The 21,842-nt window shown below is 29.3% G+C and overlaps 1 protein-coding gene across 2 annotated transcripts in view; it reads right to left on the bottom strand.

The window, feature by feature from the left end:
- The window catches only part of Pde9 (Phosphodiesterase 9), a 177,714-nt gene extending 157,337 nt beyond the window's left edge, over window positions 1-20,377 (bottom strand). The window contains exon 1 of one of the 2 annotated variants that reach the window (XM_064356540.1): window positions 20,119-20,377. The gene's annotated coding sequence lies outside the window, so the exon portion shown is untranslated. The remainder of the gene's footprint in view (window positions 1-20,118) is intronic. The other variant, XM_015979849.2, reaches the window with a different exon arrangement.
- Window positions 20,378-21,842: the final 1,465 nt, after the last annotated feature.

Here is a 21,842-nt window from a genome sequence, read left to right as displayed (position 1 = left end):
ACTTGCGAAATAATTGCATTTGTGGCAGAAAAACGTGCTCAAAAACAGCAAAAATAACATAATTTTAGATGTAAATTGGTAATTTTTCGGTAATTTTAACTCTAAAATTTGTTTAAAAGCTCAGTAATATTATTTTTACCAAAATTTATTGTTGTAAAAAGTTCTTGTACAATAAATAAATTTTTAGTTGAGGGATGGTTGCAATAATTTAATTTTCTAAAACAAAAAACTTAGTTTTTATCGCAAGAACATGTTTAAAAACACAAACAATGCAAAATTCACACAATTTTCGGTCTAATTGGATAAAATTTTGGTTTGTTCTTTACAAAATTTTACAGAAAAAGTGAATTTACATCAAATTTGGTGATTTTTCCGTCAATTTTAGCGAAATTTTTCTTTAAAAAAAAGGAAAAATTACACTTTTTTGCTCTAATTTTAATGATTATTCAGTTTGGTTTGAATAAAATTTTAGGAATAATCACATTTATGACTGAAAAACGTAATTTTCAACTTAATTTGGTGATTTTTCAGTTTGTTTTCGCGACATCTCCAAATTTTAGACTTATTTTAACGAAGTTTCACTTGAAAACAAGCTAAATCGAGAATAACAAACATTATTTTCATCTGCTTTGTGATTTTTGTGATTGACAGGTTCTTGCATCAGTTTCAAACTGTATTTAATTTTTTATCCAATTAACAACAAAAGTTTGACCAAAAGTTAATGTTATAACAAGTTTTTCAACAATAAATAAATTTCTGGTGAAAGATACTCTCTCTGGTTTCGATAGGTAATCTAATGTTCACCTACTTTTAGCGTAATTTTTCTAAAAAACTTAGTTTTTACCGTAAAAACGTGTTGAAAAATTCAAAAGATACAGAATTTACACAGTTTTTTGGTCTAACTCGATGAAATTTTGTTTTGTTTTTTACAAAATTTCACAAAAAAATTATATCAAATTTGGTAATTTTTCAGTAAGATTTATCGAAATTTTGCGACAAATAAATGTAATAATTTTATTAATTGTTCGGTTTGATTTGAATACAATTTTATGAATATTTCCGTTTCTGGCTGAAAAATGTGTTAAACACCCAAAAAAGGCAACTATTACGTAATTTTCAACCTAATTTGGTGATTTTTCAATTTGCTTTAGCGACAGCTCCAAACTTAAAATTTTAACTTAAAAACAGAATATTATTTCCGGTCACGTATAATTTTTTGGCTTATTTTAACGAAATTTCACCAAAAAAAAACAGCAAAATCGAAAGAAACTAACATTAATTTTCTTCTATTTTGTGATTTTTGGGAGTGTTTCGACGAGTTCTTGCAAAAAAGTCAGCTTCAACCAATAAAAAAGAAGCTTAAATAAATTTCGCTTTAATTCGGTGGTTTTTTTCGTAAAATTTTCGGTAATTTTTTCTAAAAAAAACTAACTTTTAACTCCACAAGACTCGAAGAAGGCAAGAATAACACTCATTTTAGTATAAATCAGTGACTTTACAATCTTTTTTTACAAAATTTTGCGAAATAATTGGGAATCGTGCCCAAAAAAGGCAAAAATAATACATACAATTTTGGATGTAAATTGTTGATTCTTTGTCTCATCTAGCAAAGACTTAGAAGAAAAAACTGCGATTTTTAGTTCCAAAACGTATTTGAATAAATGCTCAAAAAAGAAATACCTAACTTTTGTACTATCGACAAAATTTTATTGTTGTAAAAATTTGTTATAAGTACTTAAATAAGTGAATCTCTGGTTGTATAAGCTGATTAAATAATCTAATTTTCACCTACTTTTAGCAAAATTTTAACTCAAAAACCGCAATATTCAACAATTTTTGGTCTAACTTTGTAAATTTTCGGCTGTTTTTTACAAAATTTTAATTTCTTTCCTGGCTGTAAACCGTATAAGAACATTCGGAACATGTAAAAGAATTTTCATTAAATGTAACAATTTTTCACTTTCTATATCACTAGTCACTGAGAAAATAACTTCAAAAACGTGTTTATTTCCCTAAAAAATATAAAAAAATTGACCAAACCATCGCCAACGCAGGAGATAAAAGTGTGACACATTTGTAATGTTTTAATTCCAACATCCATCTTCCTCAAAAACGCACTTTTGCAGCTTTGAGGGCAAGTGTCGTAATTTAATTTGAGCGAAACGGTGAGCTCTGACGTATGCATTGAAAAATAAATTAAATAAAAAAATTGGATGATTAATGAATTCAGGGAGCGGTTCATTTTTCACCGACTCTCATAATTCACATGAAATTTAATTCATAAACGATAAACCAGAAGCAGGAACACATTTGTATCGTTGTCACGACAAAAATCTCGAGTCCATAAGTGCAGCTGATAAATTTATACTCCTTCAAGTTCAAGGATCACGAGATAACTAATTACAGCCTCTCGTTTAATTACAAACAAATTCTGTTTGCATTCGATTAAAACATCCGAGTTTTAACATACTCGCCTAATTGCCATATGAAAATGATTCGATCAACAGTGGAGATCCGATAATCACCGCCTCAAATCCCGGGATTTCGGAGGGATTTTCGGCACACAAGATGGGATTTGAAGCGCAAACTTCGACACAACGGTGTCTAATTTCCCCCAACGTAAAATATAAAAATTTAATTAAAGCGGAATGGGATTCATTCGCGCCCGAAATAAGAAAGTGCGTCAATCTACAATTTTGCAATAAGTGCAAAGCTGGCACCACGTCAACTGATTGATGACTCCTATTTGTAAGAGGATAAACAGTGAAATTAATTTTATGTAAATATAAATTCCAATAACGTTGAACTTCTCGAGGAATTAAAATCCCAACTCTGTCAGCAAAGTTTAAAGATTCAAATTGACATTTCATCAATATTTTTCACACCGCGATAACTTTTTAATAAAACTTTGGCGCTAAATTATCGACACTGAGACTTTGCCAATTAAAAACAAGCCTAATCGCGACAAGAATAATAACAAATAGGAAAAGTGTAGACGTAGCAAAACTCCAAGACGTGATTTCCGGGGACATGAAATCTTTAGCACTAACAAAGGCTCCAACTTGGACAATTTTACGCCCGGACGAAAAACCCCCAAAAAAATTGTTCAGGACTGTCGCAGTGGCGAAAACTTGCTGCAGTTGCAATTAACAGGGTTTGAAAAACTGGCCTTCCGCAACAAAAATAAATGAGGCCAACTTTAATTTTTCATTTTTAATAAACACCATTTACGACGTTCATTAAAACGAAATGGTTTGTTAAACATGATTTATTAGTTGTTGCGTTGCAAAAACAAAAAGTAATTTGAAAAAACGCAATTTTTGTAATCATCAATGAAACATTTCATTGAATAAAGTAAATAAACAACAATAAAGTACTGTCAATAGTCATTTCATTAAACAGAAAATGCAATTTTAAATCTTTTTGTAGGTGTATGTTTACCCACATTATATTCATGAATTCTTGTTTCCATATATCTAATGAAAAACAACATATTTTACCACATGTTTTGGTTTGTATTTATTTTTTATTTTCATAAATTGTTAATTTATTTCAGTTACTTTCGTGAGTTTGGCAACAAGTTGGCAATACTGAAAAATGTAGAAATTGAAACCACTTTACATGATTCCTTATTGCCAACCGAGGGAAGTCACTCTTAAAATTTTGTACCTCTGTTTAAAAACGCGTTGGATTTATTAGTAATATTTTAAGTAACTAATGTTGATGTAAATAGTTTTAAAATTTTATGTTTTTAAATGTACTTGCTATTTCAAAATTATAGAAAAAATGGCAACACTTACATTCTTTAGGTCACTTTAAGTCAGGTCAGACTAGGTCAAGTCAAAACTTTATGTATTTCCCTGCGATTTTGTGTTAAATTGGCCTCTAGTAACAAATTTAGTGACAAAAAAAGGATTAATTATAGAGAAAACCAACTGTGAAAAGTAAAGTTGTTTTTATAGTTTTCAAACAGATAATACATTTATTATACAAGATGTCCCGCGAGGAAGTGCAACCAAATATTGTAGCCATAGATTAAACGTTAAAAATAAATTGATATCTACGTAATTTTTATTTTATATAAACGCTTTTCTATGACAATATAGGTCTACTTCTTGAATGGCACACTGAGAAAAACGTACACCTGGTTCTCTCCATACTTTTATTACTCAACGAGAAAAACAAAATCTACAATTTATTAAATAATATTTCATTAAATAATTAAAAGTATTTATTTATTACTTTATTTTAAATATATTTTTAAAGATATACCTACTAACTGAACTTAAAGTAACGCACAAAATTCATATACTTACATTATGAGCTGCTTTTCAAAAAAGTCCTCGAAGAGGTCGATTTTTATTTTATTTCAATGTTATTTTGAAAAATGCCGTCATTTTTAATTTTTTGTTGGTAACATTTTAAGCCTCCTTTTTAATATCTGATTCCTAGATTATAAACACTATTTTAAAATACGCTTCTCATAACAACGAGTTTTAAGTTAAAATGTTCCAACAAAAAAATTTTGAATAACACGAAAACACTTAAAGTTCTCGGGTTCTCGCATACGCTCGTTGCATAATGACAGCTCTCGAACTTTAAGCTTGTATTTTCGCTCTCATATTATTAATAATTATAAATAAACGACAACTGACATTTTTCATTCGTGTTTTAAATAGTACACATTTTTATCTTTCTGAGAAATGAAATTTTAAAAAATATTCAGAGGGTAATCGTTTATTGTGTTTTTTTTTTGTTTAATTGTCATATTAAGTGTTTTCATGCTAATTACTAGCTGTTTCAAAATTTTGTAAACGCCAAAGTCGCATTTTACTACATTATTTTTTTAAATAATGTTGATAGAAATGTTAAATACTTATTAATGGTTAGAGTAATGGTAAGATTAAAACTTTAAATTACATTAGCTATTAACGACGTTGACGTTTACATAGTTCTGAAACAGCTAATATACAAAAAAATATAAAAAACAATAGCCACCTATAAAATAAATCCAGCACAAAAAGATAAAGCCAATTATGTTTAATTGTCAATTAATTTATTATTAATAATTAATTTACGATTTTATTTTCTTATTGTCAGTGAGATAAAGATGTATAGTACAAGTATCTAAAGCAGCAAACCACTATGTCGGTTGTGATTTAAAAAAAATAAGAATGACGTCATAACTCAAAAATAAAATTACATCATAAATGTCACTATAATGTCAAAATGTAGCATTTAAAAAAATAAATCAATCTATTTAAGGATTGTTTAAAACTAATACTAATGAATGACTAATGACTAATAAAAAAATGACTAATAAGAAAGCTGTGAATTTTGTGCGTTACTTTTGGTTCAGTCTGTAGGTATACGCTACAGAGCATTTTTTTTTAATCGATATTATCATTACTTTAATAAACTTAGCTTCTCTTAGTTCTTGCACTTCATTGCACTTTTCTGCGAATTCTTTTAAATTGTGAAAAATCAGATAAAGTAAAACAGGAATTACGAGTAGGTATACGTACCTACATTTTTAAACGTACTATTAAAAATGTATATACCTACCTATGTAAAAAAAATTTAAATAGTTTTTCTCGTAATATTTAAAAGTAATTCTTTGGAAATGTTTAAAATTGTCTTATGATCATCAACAAAGTTTAATTGGAGATGACTGATATTAACAAATCCACAAAATTATGCTTAATCTACAACTTTTTAGAGAGAAGTTTTATTTGTTATAGCAACACTATTTAATAATGTGAATTTTAACAATTTTATTACCCAATAATAATCAATCAAAATTATAAAATATTTGTCATTAGGTCAGAATGTATAACATCATATTAATTTTTGAGTAATGGCGTCATTTTAAATTTTATTAAATGACAACAAACATTTTTTTCCGTTTTTGATAGTACATTCCTTTATCTTCTAGTAAATAAAAAAATATCGATAATTAGAATTACATACAGAGGACTATAACTTTCTGTTCTTGCCTTATTTAAAAATTTAAAAAAAGTGATTGTTTTTTAACATTAATATTTAACATAAAATTTATAAAATACATTTTTTTAAACTAACTCCTCTTACAAAATAGAGCAAGAATAAAAAAATTTACTTACAGTGTGTTAAATTGTATCTAGTGTATTTTTTTAAATTTTCTGAAATGAAACCAAAAAATATTTACATTCACCACTTGATATTACGTTTAATTGTAACACAAAATCTCATAGTTTAAGTCATTAAGTCTTTAAGTCTCATAACACTGTTCACAATACATACATACCACAAGTATTGTACAGTGTATTTCATGTTTTAGTGCCAATCAAAAAATAAATACCCCTAGTTGCCCAAAAGAAAAGAATTATACTGCAAACGATAGAGTTTCTAACAGGATTCAATTGATGCTTTAACGTTATCTCCAATTTTCATGATAGGAGCTTTAAAATGCAAAAAACTACATTAAAAATAATTTTTTTGTTTTTAAATTATTGCAAACATATTCTTTTAATAAAATTCCTCCTATTTTTTAAGTGAGAAATCCGATGTTGAAGTAGTAATCACAGATCTCGTAAAAGTTGGAATTACTTAATTAAAAATGCATTACCACTATAAAAATTAATCCTGTTACTATTATTTTTTTTATAAAATCTATCCGTGAAAAAATTTTGTATTTAATTGTAATTATCCAAATTTAACTGTATTTAACAATATTTATTCGTATCTAATTTTTGGTATTTCTTGTAGTAAAAAAAATGTAAACAATTTAAAAACATTTAACAAAGTAACTGGCGACATTGTCAAGCTAGCTTAAAGTTTGTATTCAAATTTCAATCAAAAACTGTAACGTGTCCCAAAGCACCCAAAACAACTTGCTCGCAATAATTAATTAAAATCGATCTTTAAGCAAGCAAAACGAGTGCGCTTGAGCTTTCCATTTACTGTTTTCCAGTCACTGTTATTACAGCTTTTTCATTACTTAAATGAACTTTTTCTCGACCGAATTAAGAATTTTCTTTTAACTAAATTTACTACTCGACACAATTTTTGCCCCGTTAATGACTCGAAATTCTTCCTTGAAGATTAATGGCTTTTTGTTGTATCTAAACAGCTTGTCCATTGAATGAACGTGCGATATATTAATACGAGGATATCGTTTCCGCTTGTCCATTTTTTTAGGTCATTGATTATGGTATCGCAATTGGTGGAGCGTTTTAGGTTAATTCAACTATTTGTAATCCGCGCCTGTAATTTTATTGCTATTGATTTCCAAACAGGAAAAAACGAGACGAATTAACGGAGTATTGCGTTTCTGATCAAGCTATTCAATTATCCTCGTGATTAAAAACGCATATTTTGTCGCGATACGCATAACAATTTTCATTAATTAATTATTAGAGACACTCGAAATTCTTAAATAAAATTGATTATGTCATTAAACTGCACTATACGTCGCGTTAATGACACCCAGGAATGCGCTACTAAGAGTTTTTTATTACGAAATGTATGAATATGAAGGTATTGATTAATTTTATTTGAATGAAACGAATAAAAAATCAAAGGGCAAAAACAATAACATCTCTGTTCGGTCGTTCATAATTCGGTTGCAGTGGCAAACCAACTATTAGTTATAAATTAATTAATTTCTAATGAAATGGAAATGTATTAATTTTATAACGAAACCAAATTTATTAACCAATTTTTCGTTTCGTATCAATTTATAATTTTGAAATTAATAGATTAATTATGAACGCCTGACTAGACTAAAACAAGTTCGAGTGTATTATTTTCAAAAACCACAGCATGAGCCGTAATTATATATTTAAAACCGCATCAGGAAAACCTAATAGTGTGGCGCCAGTTTAATTATAAACATGCAAGCAAAAATCTAATGAAAAAAATAAAACGGCTTCATTTCAATTCACATTAATAGAGAAAAAACTGATTTTTAATCCCTGCTTTCAGGTTTCACAGGACAAATGCAAATCGAAAAAGCTCATGTGTTGGAAACAGTTCGAATGAAATAGCTGTTTAAGTTTTAATATGTGAATTTTGACAGCTGCAGCTGGTGCATTGCAGTCGTGAACTAAAACTTTTTCAAAAATTGCTTTTTGTAAATTTAATTTGTTTACTATTGTTTTGAACAGGTGCTATATACCTAACTAATATGTACAAATGTAACAAAATTGCCTGAAATTATTTGTGTGAATAAATATTACTGAAATTCTTTTTGGAAATGACTACCATACTGTTTATGTCCCAAACAACTTACTTATCCAAAAACAAGAATTTTGCACTTATTTTAGCAAATCTTTGAGTTTTAACGATTTTTCCCGTGAAATAACCAATTTGGCTTAAAAATTGCTCCAATCGCTTTATTTTATCTGTAAACAAAGATTTTCAAACTTGACACTGAAAAAACGTATAAAAATAAAGTTTTGAAAAATAACGTTTCAATAAAACTTAATTTGTGTTTTATGGCACTGTCTGTCGTTAATGCAATTTTTTCATTAAACATTTTATTAATGTTGTGAAACGAAATGTAATTAAACTAACTAATTAATTGTAGAGAAAACGCAGAGTATGGAGTAAATAACTACTAAAGTAGTAACTACTCTTACATAAAATATAAAATGTAACATAAAAAATAAACTTAAATAATGATAGGTTTGATAATAATTATAACAAGTGTCTGACCTCATTAGAAGACTTAAAAAAGTCTCTTAAAAGTATTTTTTAATATATCTTAAAATCAAAAACTACAACAGTCGCTCAAAAATCAGCTTTTGATATTACATAGTTTATATTTTTGTCTGTTAATGCAAGTTTTTTCAGAATCTCTCTCTTCTTCCTTATAATTAAAATTAATTAATTAAATTTTAAAATATTAGTTCTTCAAAATATTACCTATTTTATAAAAGCACTGCTTAAATGTTTTGAGCAACTTTTTTAAAAAATGTTGTTAGCTTCAAAATTACGTAAGTAAGTTAAAAACAGTGACATTTTAATTTTTTTTGCACAAAACAGCATTAAAGCATTATTTGTTTTAAAATAACTTAAGAAGTGATAATTCCTCTCAACGACTTACTGTTAATTAATAAATAAATTAACTATAATTATAAGGTATTGTAGAAAAATTCTGAAAAAAATAATTCACAGATAGAAAAAAATATAGCTAAAATAATACGAGTAGCGAAAGCTGAATTCTGTATGATTAGTAGTTTATGAGATATATAAGCAAAAATTATTTAAGCAGACTCACTTTGTTTAAAAAAGTTGTTTTCCTGAGTGTTTTTCCTTTATTTTTTAAGAAAAAACTTTAACATTTTCTTTTTCATATTTATTTTATTTTTTAAACTGATAAAAATGTTTCATGTTATTTTAAAACGCCCTAGCAATCCTTTTTTAAAAGTTTTTATTTAACTCACTCTGTTGTCTGTCTGTCTGTTTTCACATTTTCAGAGCCAAATTTGACAGGGTTCCAGTTGTCCCAATGATTTGAAATTTTCTATACTTACTTAATCTGCGTGACAATGCAATCCTATGTAGTTAAATAGCGCCTAAAGGGGTTAAATGGGGTTTTAAAGTTTTAGGTTATGTTTACAAATGGGTCTTCGATGTGTACATACCGTAACTTGTACTAACATTAACTGTATGTCGGTCATTGGAAAAAATATTAATACCTCATCATTTTTATTACGTTTTGTTACAAACAAATGTCGCTACTTTTTTTAATTTATTTATCTTGGACGATAGAGTATAGACAAAGAGCAGAGGTTAGGATGTTCTTGTAATGCTAACAGCTGTTTTCTATCACATACCACTAAACAAGTTTGCACAAATCAGCAAAATAATGGTGTTACTAATACGGCGAAACTAAATCTCAGAGAAAAAAACGTTTCGAATAAGTAAAGACTAAAAAGCAATAAATAAAAAATTTAAAAAATGTTTTTTTTTAAAAAATGCTTTTATTTAAAAGATGCACTAAAAAGTAAAAAATAATGATTTTTCTATCAAAAAAGAATATTTTTGCTTACATATTAGGATTTTAAAATTTATAAAAGCTTAGGGAACGGTCATACTCATAAGTCATAACAATACGGCATTAGAAAATTACTTTCTTAAATTACGCACTGTTCCCAAAGCTTTCATTAATATTAAAATCCTAATTTGTAAGCAAAATTATTCTCTTTTGATAGAAAAATCATTATTTTTACTTTTTAGTGCATCTTTTAAATAAAACATTACAAAAAACACTTTTTTAAATTTTTTTATTACATTTTATATTTGGAAATAATCTAAAACCAGAAATTTCCATAAAATTGTTGGGGATTATAATTTGATATACACATTTTTTCACTTAAACTGCATCGTGTTTACCAAAAAAATGTTGTCCTAAAAGGCTAACATCAAAATGTTTTTCTGTTTGTGTATTATCTGGAACAATGTATTTTTTGATGATCTGACAAACACAGCAGCTTCGTGTTTGAGGAACAAAAGGAAAAAATAAATTTATTTGCCTCTATTATTATCTGAAAAATAGACACAGAAAGCAAATAAACAATGACGCGTAATTTGGCAAATAGTAATTAAAAATCGCACCAACCCTGATTTGCGTATAAATAATCCAAGTTCAACCCTCTATACATAAATAATACGGCTGCAGTAAGAGGGTTAATACAGCACACCACGGAATAGCGTTTCGATTAAAACTACATTATTATTTATTCGGTTGACTATATTTAAAGCGTTTTATTTTTAAAACCTGACTTGTAAAAATTGTAGTTTGGGCGTAGTAATAAATAAAGCAGATATCGCATATACAAATTATCATCGGTATCGTTAGAGGAAGTAAACAAGTGATCTTTCATAGCAGACAAGTGACGTGTTATCTCAGTTCTCACAAAATCTCTAAAATTCTGTCGTGTTAGAGATGGTATCTTGTATTATTTTTCCATCACTGTCACGTTCCTAATGACGCTATGTTCCGAGTCAAAAAATGCCGAAGAGAAATAAACAGAACATAATTATAATTGCGATGTTTACAACTCTCTGCTACTAAAATCTGTCAGCACGTAGGTACAAAACAATAAATAAACGAGGAAAACTGTTCGGTAGTTGCGTCTTTGTGACGAATGCCGGTTTGTTTCAGTTCAAAGGCTAACGAAATGTCAGGTAATGAAGTAACTTGTTAACAGGTGTTCATTTTTAATAATAAATACAGTTTTCTTACTCGGACCCACTTACTCGATTATCTTATCAAAAAAGTATGTAAATATTATTTATTTAGGGATGAAATAATAACGCTTTGGCGGCCAGACTTCACAGCCAAGTGCCACTCGACTTTCCAATCCAACTGATAATAATTTATTAAGCAAATCGAAGAGCAACAAAATCACCAAAACCGCGAGTTCAAACGTTGGTAATTATCGAATATGTAACAGATTGATTTGTGAATGTTAATTGTATGCCTCTATGCTCAAGTTCACCTGCGGCACACCCTCTTTCCGCTATTCATCGGTCTCATAAGGGTATCATTATTTCACAATATTACTAATTGATTTGTTATCACTGATTGGAAGCAGAGGCAGTTTTAGGGAAAAATCTACTATCTCTGATTATAGTGGCGACTCCAACCACAGTCTGTGACGTAATCCAGACAGATAAACTCACAATAATACTTGGGAAATTTTATACATTTACACTCATTTCACTACTGGATAATGATAACGGTTTTATTGCATTCGACAGTGTAAGATACAACATCTTGAAGCGACAGCTCTCAAGATTGGAACAGGGAGATAAAACTGCCCCAGATTCGAGCTCCTTATTGCAAATGATTGTAAGTAAATTAATCAGGAAAATAATAGACAAAACAAAAATATTCAAAAAAAATTGATTGCCTTCAAAACGAATTTCTAGATTTTGCAACAATTTTACGACCCATAAAAGCTGATACAATATTTGAAATAATTCCTAAAAAAATAATAACTATTAAGTGGAGAAAAATCATTGGTTAAGGCAAAAGCTTTGTAGCCTCAATTTAAGTAATTACTCTCAAAAAAACAATTTTTATCCATTGTTAACATCTCTTGCTTGTCCCTTTCAAGCAAACAACTAGTTTCTTATTAAGAAAGTTTAATCTTATTTTTCGCAATTCTTCTAAATATTCTTCTAAAAACGAGTCAATGACAAAATATTTTAAGATTACGAAAAAATTAATAAAATGTTTGACGGTTCACTACTTTTTACAGTCGAAGGCCCTTTTGATAAGCTTTTTTTTCGGCAAAAATCAGAACAATTTGACGGATGATTCATCAAACAAAAATTAATTCATCTAAAATGAACCAAAGAGGAAATATTTTGAGAACATGAAAAAATTTATTACAGTCCTAAGAAACGATTGTCAGTTTATAGTTTTTTTTGCAGTCGATGGTCCTTTAGAGAAGCTTTGTTTTCTGCAAGCAGCAGAAAAAATTGGCGAACAATTCGTCTAAGAACGAGTCAATGAAAAAGTATTTTGAGTAAACCCAAAAATGTATTAAACCCTTAAAAAGTGATTGTCAGTTTACTAATCTATTGCAGTTTTTTGTAAAAACCAGGAAAATATTGTAGAGAGAAGTCAATGAAAAAATATTTAGATACAAGAAAAAAATGTACATATTAAAGCCATAAGAAGTAATTGTCAGATCACTGTTTTCTTGCACTTGATGGCCCTTTTAAAATACTTTGTTTTCTGCAAAATCAGTATAAAACGACAATTCACCAAAAAATTATTCATCTAAAAACGAGCTAAAAAAAATAATTTGAAAAAAGCCAAAAAATTTATTAAAGGCCCAAAAAATGATTGACGTTTCAACATAATAATTCACCAAAATATAATTCGTCTAAGAACGAGTCAATGACAAAGTAGGTACTTATTTTGAAGAAATCAAACAATTTATTAAAACCCTAAAAACTGTCTATTTTCTCAATTTTGAGAAAACCCAAAAATTTATTAAAGCCCTAGAATGTGGTTGTCGGTTTAGTAATCTAGATTGCAACTGAAGGCCCTTTTGACCCAAAGAAAGAAAATATTTTGAGATAACCAAAAAAATTCTTAAAGTTCTAAGAAAAGGATGTCAGTTTGCTGTTTTTTTTGTAATCGATGGTCTTTTTAGAAGCTTTGTTTTCTGCTAAAATTAGGAAAAATTGTCGAATATTAATTTTACAAAAAATAATTCACCTAAAACCAAGCCAAAGAGAAAATATTGTAAGAAAACCAAAAAGTTTATTAAACCCCCAAGAAGTTATTGTCGGTTCAAGAATTTTTTGCAGTTGATTGTTCTTTTGATAAGATTTGTTGTCTGTGAAAATCAGAAAAATTTTGAAACAATTTCTCTAAAACCGAGCGAATGACAAAATATTTTCAGAAAACCAAATAATTTATTAAAGCTCTAAGAAGTGATTGTCAGTTCACTGTTATTTCGTAAGTGAAGTCCCTTTTAAGAAGGTTTGTTTTCTGCAAAACTCAGAAATTACGAATTCGGCAAAAAATAATTAATCTAAAAACGAACCAAAAGAATTTTTTTTTTTTAAATCAAGAAATTTATGACAGTCTTAAAAAATGATCACTGTTGTTTTGCCATCCATGGCCCATTTAAGAAGCTATGTTTTTTGCAAAAATTAGAAAAAATCGCCGATTTTTTCACAAAAAAATAATTGATCTAAAAATGAACCAAAACGCAAAAAAACAAAAAATTATTATTAAAGACCTAAGAAGTGATTGTTGATTCAACAGTTTTTTCACGTTCGAAGGCTCTTTTAATAAGATTTTTAGTCTGCAAAAATTAGGAAAATTTTACAGATGGTTTGCCAAAAAATTATTTGTGTAGGAAAAGGTACATGCCAAAATATCTTGAAAAATCAATGGTCGGTTAAATATTGATTTACAGTCGAAGGCTTTTTTGATAAGCTTTTTTTTCTGAAAAAGTTACGAAACAGTTAAACATACTTTTTAAAAAAGAGCCAATGACAAAATGATTTGAGAAACCCACATAATTTATTAAAGCCCTAAGCAGTGTCAGTTCACTGTTGTTTTGTTATTGAATGCCCTTTTAAGAAGCTTTGTTTTCTGCAAACATTGAAAACAATAACGAATAATTCACCAAAAATTAGTCATCTAAAAACGAGCCAAAAAGTCACTATTTTCAGAAAATTATTGCAGCCCTAAAAAGTGATTGTTGTTCACTGTTGTTTTGCAATCAATGGCCTTTTTAAGAAGCTATGTTTTTTTACAAGAATTTGAAAAAAATTGCCGCATAATTCACCAAAAAGTAATTCAACTAAAAACGAAACAAGAGAAAATATTTTGACAAAACCAAAAAATTGGTAAAACTCTGAGAAGTGACATGAGTTCAGTGCTGTTTGAACTGATAATTAATAATACGTTTTAAAAAAGCTTTGTTATCTACAAAAATCAGAAAAAAATTGACGAATAAGTCACCAAAAAATTATAATTCGTTTAAAAAAGAGTCAATGAGAAGGTAGGTACCTATTTGGAAAAACCCCAAAAAAATAATTAATAGGTAAAACTCTGAGAAGTGATTGTCGGTTCAATATTATTTTACAAACGAAGGCCCTTTTGATAAGCTTCTTTGATCTACAACTGTCCAGATTCGAGTTCCTTCTTGCAAATTGTAAATGGATTGGCAAAACAAAAATATTCTACAATTTTTTGATAAATTTTCAAAATTTTTTAAAGAATTTTACGACCCATAAAAGGTGATACAATACGTAAAATTATTCCTGAAGAATTAATATTTTGTACAGACTTAATTGAAAATGCAGTGTATTTATAGTTTTAGTTGAATTAATAACTATCAAATAATTTATTTTATATCAACTGAAGACTTTAAATTTCATGTTAAGTGGATGTTCTTAAACAAAATTGCACAAAAATAAACGAAAAACCATTATAAACACTTTTCGATCAATCTTCGAATTATAAATATCTTGTTATGTTGCAATAAAGTTGAAGCTTCTGAAACTACTTTCATGAAGATTATTGAAATAATTACATTAAAGCCAAAATTTGGTAATTATTGTTAGATTATTAAATTTTAAACAAATAGCCACTGATCCGAAAATGTAACAAAAACCACGAATCGTATTTACTGGTTATTTAAAATCGCTATTTAAAATGCATATAGAGCAATATCGATTAAATAATCCGGGTTCGTAACGTTATATTTTTACAGTGAGACCATAAATTCGTTTAAAAAACACTACAAAACATCATTTCGGGCCAGGTTATAAGCTAAAAATTCCAATTAATCCACTAATTGGCAGTGCCGAAACTAGGTATAGGCGAAGTATGCCCTTGCCTAGGGGCGCAGCCTCAAGGGGCTTCAAAGTAAGTCTAGTTTTGTTTTCCAAACTCCAATTAAACAAAAATTTGTGAAACCTTATAAACAATAATTTTGCAGAAGCATCTGTTTTGGAAAACTCGTTTTGTGAAGTTATATCTTCTAAACATACGTGACTTTCTTTGTTTAGTTCCAGTTCTGATAATTCTTCAATAAGAGATTAAGTAGTTTTTGCTAGTTAAGCTACTGGTATACAACAAGAATTAGTTCAGTTTGCATTTCATCGGAAAAATGGCTTTCGGTTTTTTGACTTGTGTCACTGAGTCTTTAGTGTTTGTGTTTGTAAAATTTGAATTTCCAAAAAATTGGCTTAAAAATGTTCAAAAAAAATCCTGAAAGCAGACAATTGGAGCGAGCTAACGGTGTCAGGTTTTTACAAAATTTTGTTTAAGCCGAGTCTGATGATTACTGGATGAACCCAGTAAGATAATTCTTATTAAAAAGACTATAGAGGAGAGTTTTATTTTTGTTTCTGTACTAGCAACAAGTGCATCTTGCGAAAAAAAAAATTTCGAAATTATTAAAACTGATGATTAAAAATTAAAATAAGATCGTGAACGGCACGAGGACGTCTGTCAGGTTTAAGCATTATAAACAAAAGTTAAATTAAAATTATGATGAAAAATAATAAATAAGTTTGCCAGGTGAAAGTAAGAAAGGTTTCTTTATAAATTTCAATATTTAGATTAAAATTAGCGGATTCGAACATTATTATTATTGAAATATTACATACGTCTTACTTTTTCTATTATTCTTTATACAGGATGCTCAAAAACTGGCGCACCAACTCAGTAGTACGTTTATTGAGAAGCAAGTGCAGATTACGGGAAAAATGTTGAAAAAATTCCTAATGTCATATTTAAAAAAATCTGGAGCTACAAACTTATTGTGTTAACTTCTTTAGTTTTCATTATTTTTTAATGTTTTTATGTTTCACACTAAGTAATCATTTCCTAATAAAACGATGAATAATTATTTTTAAATGTACTATCAGATTTTAGCAGTTTTTTTAATTAAAAAAAGGTAAAATTTATTAAAAACATCACAATGTGTAAACGTGCCAACACTGGGAATTATTTCCTAGGACACCGTTTCAAAAATTATTTATTTTTATTCAAAAATAAAATTAACTAGACGCCCTCTGGTGATGACTTTTGAAGTATGTCGAAAACAGTAAAGAAATTTTCGTAATTCCTATGGTAATTCCACATTTAACTGACATTTAATGAATTGTTCAACAATTTTGGGTGTATAGTGTTAATTACTTACAATAGAAAGAATTACTTTAAAGGTACGTGGTGATAAATACTAGCTCTGACTTTGGTTCTGTGGTTTTTCGTGGTATAAAGTGTTTATTGTTGGAATATGAAAGTGAATAAAAAGTGAAAAATATTTAAATTTCGATTACAAAGTGTTATCAAACAGTTATCTAATTAAAGATTATAAGTAATGGATCACAGCGAACACAAAGTTTGGCTCAAGAAACCAATAAATTAGTGAAGTGTGTGAATTTTAGGTTAGAATTTTCCACTGAAAAAATCATGAAATGCTGCGGTAAATCTACAAAACTACAATAAAGATTAACAACTGCTGATACATTTAAACGTAAATTATGCCAAAAGGTAGGCTTTTCAATGTCTTTGTAATAATTTTCCAGTAAAGAAAGTGAACCAAACAGTCATTCGTTATTCGTGTTTTCCTCGTCATCTCTCATTTGTCAACACAAGTTTCTTGCATCAAAGATGCAATAATCATTCCGCATAGGCAATGTAATAATTGTGAAGCCCCAAAATTCGTACAACGCTCAAAATATCCGAATAAACATTTTCCCGCCATTTATAGTTACTGTTTTCGACCTAGCCCAGTGGCGCCCCCAACGGTAATTTTACTTCCGAATTGCTGCTCAAATTCTATTGCGATCATGACTGTTAAACAACGTTGCCACATATCATTTATCTAAAATCCGTCATTTATCAATAACTTTAATACAAACAATTTTTTTACTACAGTCGAACTTCTCTAACTCGAATCGTCAAGGGGAACGAATATTTGTTCGAATTAGAGAAATTTCGAGTTACAGAAACTGAAAATATTTTTTTATTAGAAATGAACATTATTAAAGATTTGTATGAACATACATATATATTTTCTTTCTCAATGCATATAACTTGTGACCAACTTTTGACGTACAGTTTTTTTGATTCAATTGGTTTCATAAAATCGCTTGATTTTATTTAGTGAATTATAAACAATATCAGTTGTCATATTGGCAGAATTTCCAATTTCCTGAGCAAACTGTACCGTTGACGCTCTGGTTTTAATAATTCAAGATAATGTACTCGACGGAATTTCATATTTTTCAGCTATCTTTTTCTTTTTCACCCCACTGTCCACTTCTTTCAGGATCTCCAACTTTTTTTCAATAGTTAGACTCTTAAGTTTACGTTTAGATGCCATTTTTCTAGAAAATGTGCCAATTTTTGCGAAACTAAAACTTCACAAAAACAAGACAAGCTTTGACACGCATTCGAGGTTAGAATTGTGGGTATTCCAGGAAATGCATAACACTGCTCCGACTTACGACGAATATTTCCGAAAATAATTTCGAGTTAAAGAAGTTCGCGCATGCTTTGTTCATTAAAATAATTTTGAGTTAGAGAAATTTTCGAGTTAGAGAAATTTTAGAGTTAGAAAAGTTCGAGTTAAAGAAAGCTAAACACATGTAAATAAGATTGGCAATGCAAGGGGAAACAAAAATTTTCGAGTTAGAGAGAAATTCGAGTAAAAGAAGTTCGACTTAAAGAAGTTTGACTGTATTTTTATATTTGTACGTAACCAGTTCTCTACCACACACCATTGAGTTGGTGCGCCAGTTTTTGAGCACGCTGTATTCAGCTATATGCACATTGACTAAATCTCAAATTGGAAATTAAATGTGTACCTATTGTTTAAGTAATTTTAAGTATGCCTTTAATAAATTGAGATCAGGACCATTTCCTTTTTTTCAGGTTTTCATAGTGTATAATTTTTTGGTTTTTATACCCTCCTAAGAGATGTCTCTAACAGAAATTGTAATATGTAGCAATCTAGTATTAAGAAAATTTTGTTCAAGGGCGCCAAACTGAAAACTAGTACCTAGTTTCGGCACTGCTAATTGGTTATCTCTCAACTTTATCATTTCGTATGAAATAATCACAAACACATGGGTTTTGTTGTAATAAATAACACGCGACACTTCCTTCGGAGTAAACTTTGTTCGCTGGAAGTTGACGACGTGTGGCGTCCCCTTTCGGGGTGATTATTTAGTTTAGCGCCTCTATCAGGAAATAATTTCGTAGGTAGAAAGTATCCCACCATATTTATGTAGATTAATGTAAATCTAAGTCAAAATTCAAAACACGCTCGAAGATAAGAGTCGGTTAAGTTCATTTGGCTCGGCTTCAACTCCATTACACTGTTTTTTTTTACAATTCTGTTGCCCTACTTGAGAAATTCTAAACCGTTTTTAAATATGAATAGACGTACGAAAACATAAATAAGGTTGCAAAACTTACCATCATAAAACATTGGCAAAGGCAATTTTTTCAAACGAAATCGTTTTACGATTGCATTGTCTCAGATATGACAAACTTCGCGACTATTACTTCCGCTTCCGCGAAAGGAAGCCTCGCTTAAGTACCGAATTTAGACTCCCATTCGGATGCAAATTTAAGCAAAACCTCATTAGGAGAACCTTTGCAAAAATCAAACTTTATATTCGGACGGGTGCTCGCAATTCTTTTACGGAAGATCCGTTTCAAACACAAAGCTTTCGCATTTTATTCGATACTTTCGGCACAGACGACCGATCACAGCCAAATAAACAACTCGCAGAAATACATAAAGGACTTGATCAAAGTTTATTTTGCGAAACGTTTCAGCGAGAGACGAAATTTATTTCCCAAAAATTTTAAAGCAGTGAATTGCTGGGCTAATGTCTCAGTTAGTCACTCAAGATAAATAGTTATCCAACCGCTTATAATGCAATGAACTTGATTGACCATCCGTCCATTACCTGGCAATTTCCAGATGCGAACTGACGAAGCTACAAACAATAAAATTTCGGAACTAAATTAATTAATGAAAATTGCATTAGTTCGCATTTTATTTCCAGTGCAATTTTTCAAGTCGAACTATGGCTCAGAATTTCAATTAGTTAAGTACAAAACGAAATTTCATCTGAATGGTAGATAAAAGAAACTGAGGCGAGTTATCGATTATTTTAACTAAGTGAATTGAAATTTAATTAATTCCATTCAATTTTACGCGAATGGAAGTCTAATGAAATTATTTCTTGTAAGTATTCAAACAATTAGAGTTTTATTAATCGATTCACTTTTGCCAATTACGCCTGAAAGTCTTTGAGGACTTGTCTTGTTTTCCCAGCACATTAGCACTAATTCTTGGATGTTTCTCGGTTTACCAATTGGTTAACAGGTGTATCTCAGTAACATAAAAAATAGAATAGAGCTTGTGGCCCAGCACCTAATTATGTAAATCGGTTTAGACAATAGTTTAATTCATTTTAACAAGCTTTATAAGGCCATTGGTCATCATGTCATATCAACAAAAGCGGAAGTGGCAGATTAAACAGTTTCTTGAACGTCGTCGGTCCAAAACCGCAAAACTTTGTCAATCAATTAAACTAAAAGGAAAAATCGAAACCACTTACCAGTTGCGGCTTATTTACAATCCACGTGTTTAAATATTTAGTCAGAATTCAGCGCAATTCACACAAATTTAATTCCGTGCTTGATGATAATTTATTATCACTAACAACACATCGAACGCATGACGACAGTTCACTGCAAAAGTCCGGGATTTTCGTTCCCTTTTGAATTTGTTTGGAAAATCGTTTCGAACGCGCTTATTTCAAAATCATCGGAACATCCTCTCAACAAAGTCGCGGCAACAAAACTGGAATATTGGCGCCGACGTCAAAGCGTCGAAGCTCGGCCTTTTCCGCCCTTTTCCGGAGAAGACGTCACACGCAAAAATCAAAACAAACGACGGCGGATTCGCCATCGCCCTCTTCGCACGACCTATTTCCAAATGACTTATCAAATTTGGTCACGAGACAGTGGCGGGGCAACACTTAATCAGCCAAAATATTTCAATCATTTTCATTTTTAATTTATCAAAATAATTATCAAAAAAATCAAAAATAAATAAGTTAATACAGCGTGCTCAAAAACTGGCGCACCAACTCAATGGTGTGTGGTAGAGAACTCGTTACATATAAGGGTAAAAATAGTAAAAAAATTCTTTGTATTAAAGTTATTGATAAATTTTTAGATTTTAGATAAATGATATGTGGCAACGTTGTCTAGCAGTCATGATAGCAATAGAATTTGAGCAACAATAAAAATAAATTATTTTTGAAACGGTTTCCTTGGAAATAATTCCCCGTGTTGACACATCTACACATTGTGATTTTTGGGATGAATTTTAATTTTTTTAAATTAAAAAAACTGCTAAAATCTGATAGTAAATTTAAAAATAATTATTCATCGTTTTGTTACGGACCGATTACCTGGTATGAAACATAAAAATATAAAAAAATTATGAAAACTAAAGAAGTTAACACAATAAGTTTGATTTTTTAAAATAATACTTTAGGAATTTTTTCAACATTTTTCTCGTAATGTGCACTTGCCTCTCAATAACGTACCACTGAGTTGGTGCGCCAGTTTTTGAGCATCCTGTATATTCGAATAAAAAATATCAATATATTGATTTATTTACTGTTTTATAACGAGTGTCCGAAAAAACAAGTGCTTGAAACGAATGCTGTTTTCCCGTTTCCTCCAATTTTTTTGTGGTATGAATATTTAGACTAAAAAACAATATGGATTTGCATCTTGTTCTTCAAAAATCGATAATTTTTTTATAAGTCATTACATATTTAGAATTCGTAGACAAGCTATAGTCTTTTCTGCTGGTATTTTCAAATTTCCAAAAAAGTTAACAAAACCCATACTTTTAAGCTACCAAAAGGATTGCCCCACTTTTTATTGCAAGAAAATTTAATTATGTATCGATCTGTATTAATATTGATTTTGTATTTAGAAGTACCCACTTTCCTACTACAATTAAAATTTTTACGAAACTTGCCGTTTATGCAATTAGAAATATTTTTTGTACAAAACAGCTATGGTTATCAATTATTTTTCCGTAATTACGTAAAAAAATTAAGTTCAAAACTATTAATCGTTTCCTATACCATAAGCAATGAAACTCTCCATCATCTAGGAAAAGAGAAAAGTGTGGCATTCCATTTGGAAAAATTGTTTCTAGTGTTTCACCAACTTTTTGTACGCCAAACACAATTATTTCGAGAAAAAATTGTTAAAAAGATAACCAAAAATCGACAAAACAAAGAATTGAATTTTTCTT

This window comes from Tribolium castaneum, chromosome 5 (genome assembly GCF_031307605.1).
Source record: "Tribolium castaneum strain GA2 chromosome 5, icTriCast1.1, whole genome shotgun sequence".
NCBI classification, from domain to species: Eukaryota; Metazoa; Arthropoda; class Insecta; order Coleoptera; family Tenebrionidae; genus Tribolium; species Tribolium castaneum.
This window is presented reverse-complemented; position numbering and strand designations above follow the sequence as displayed.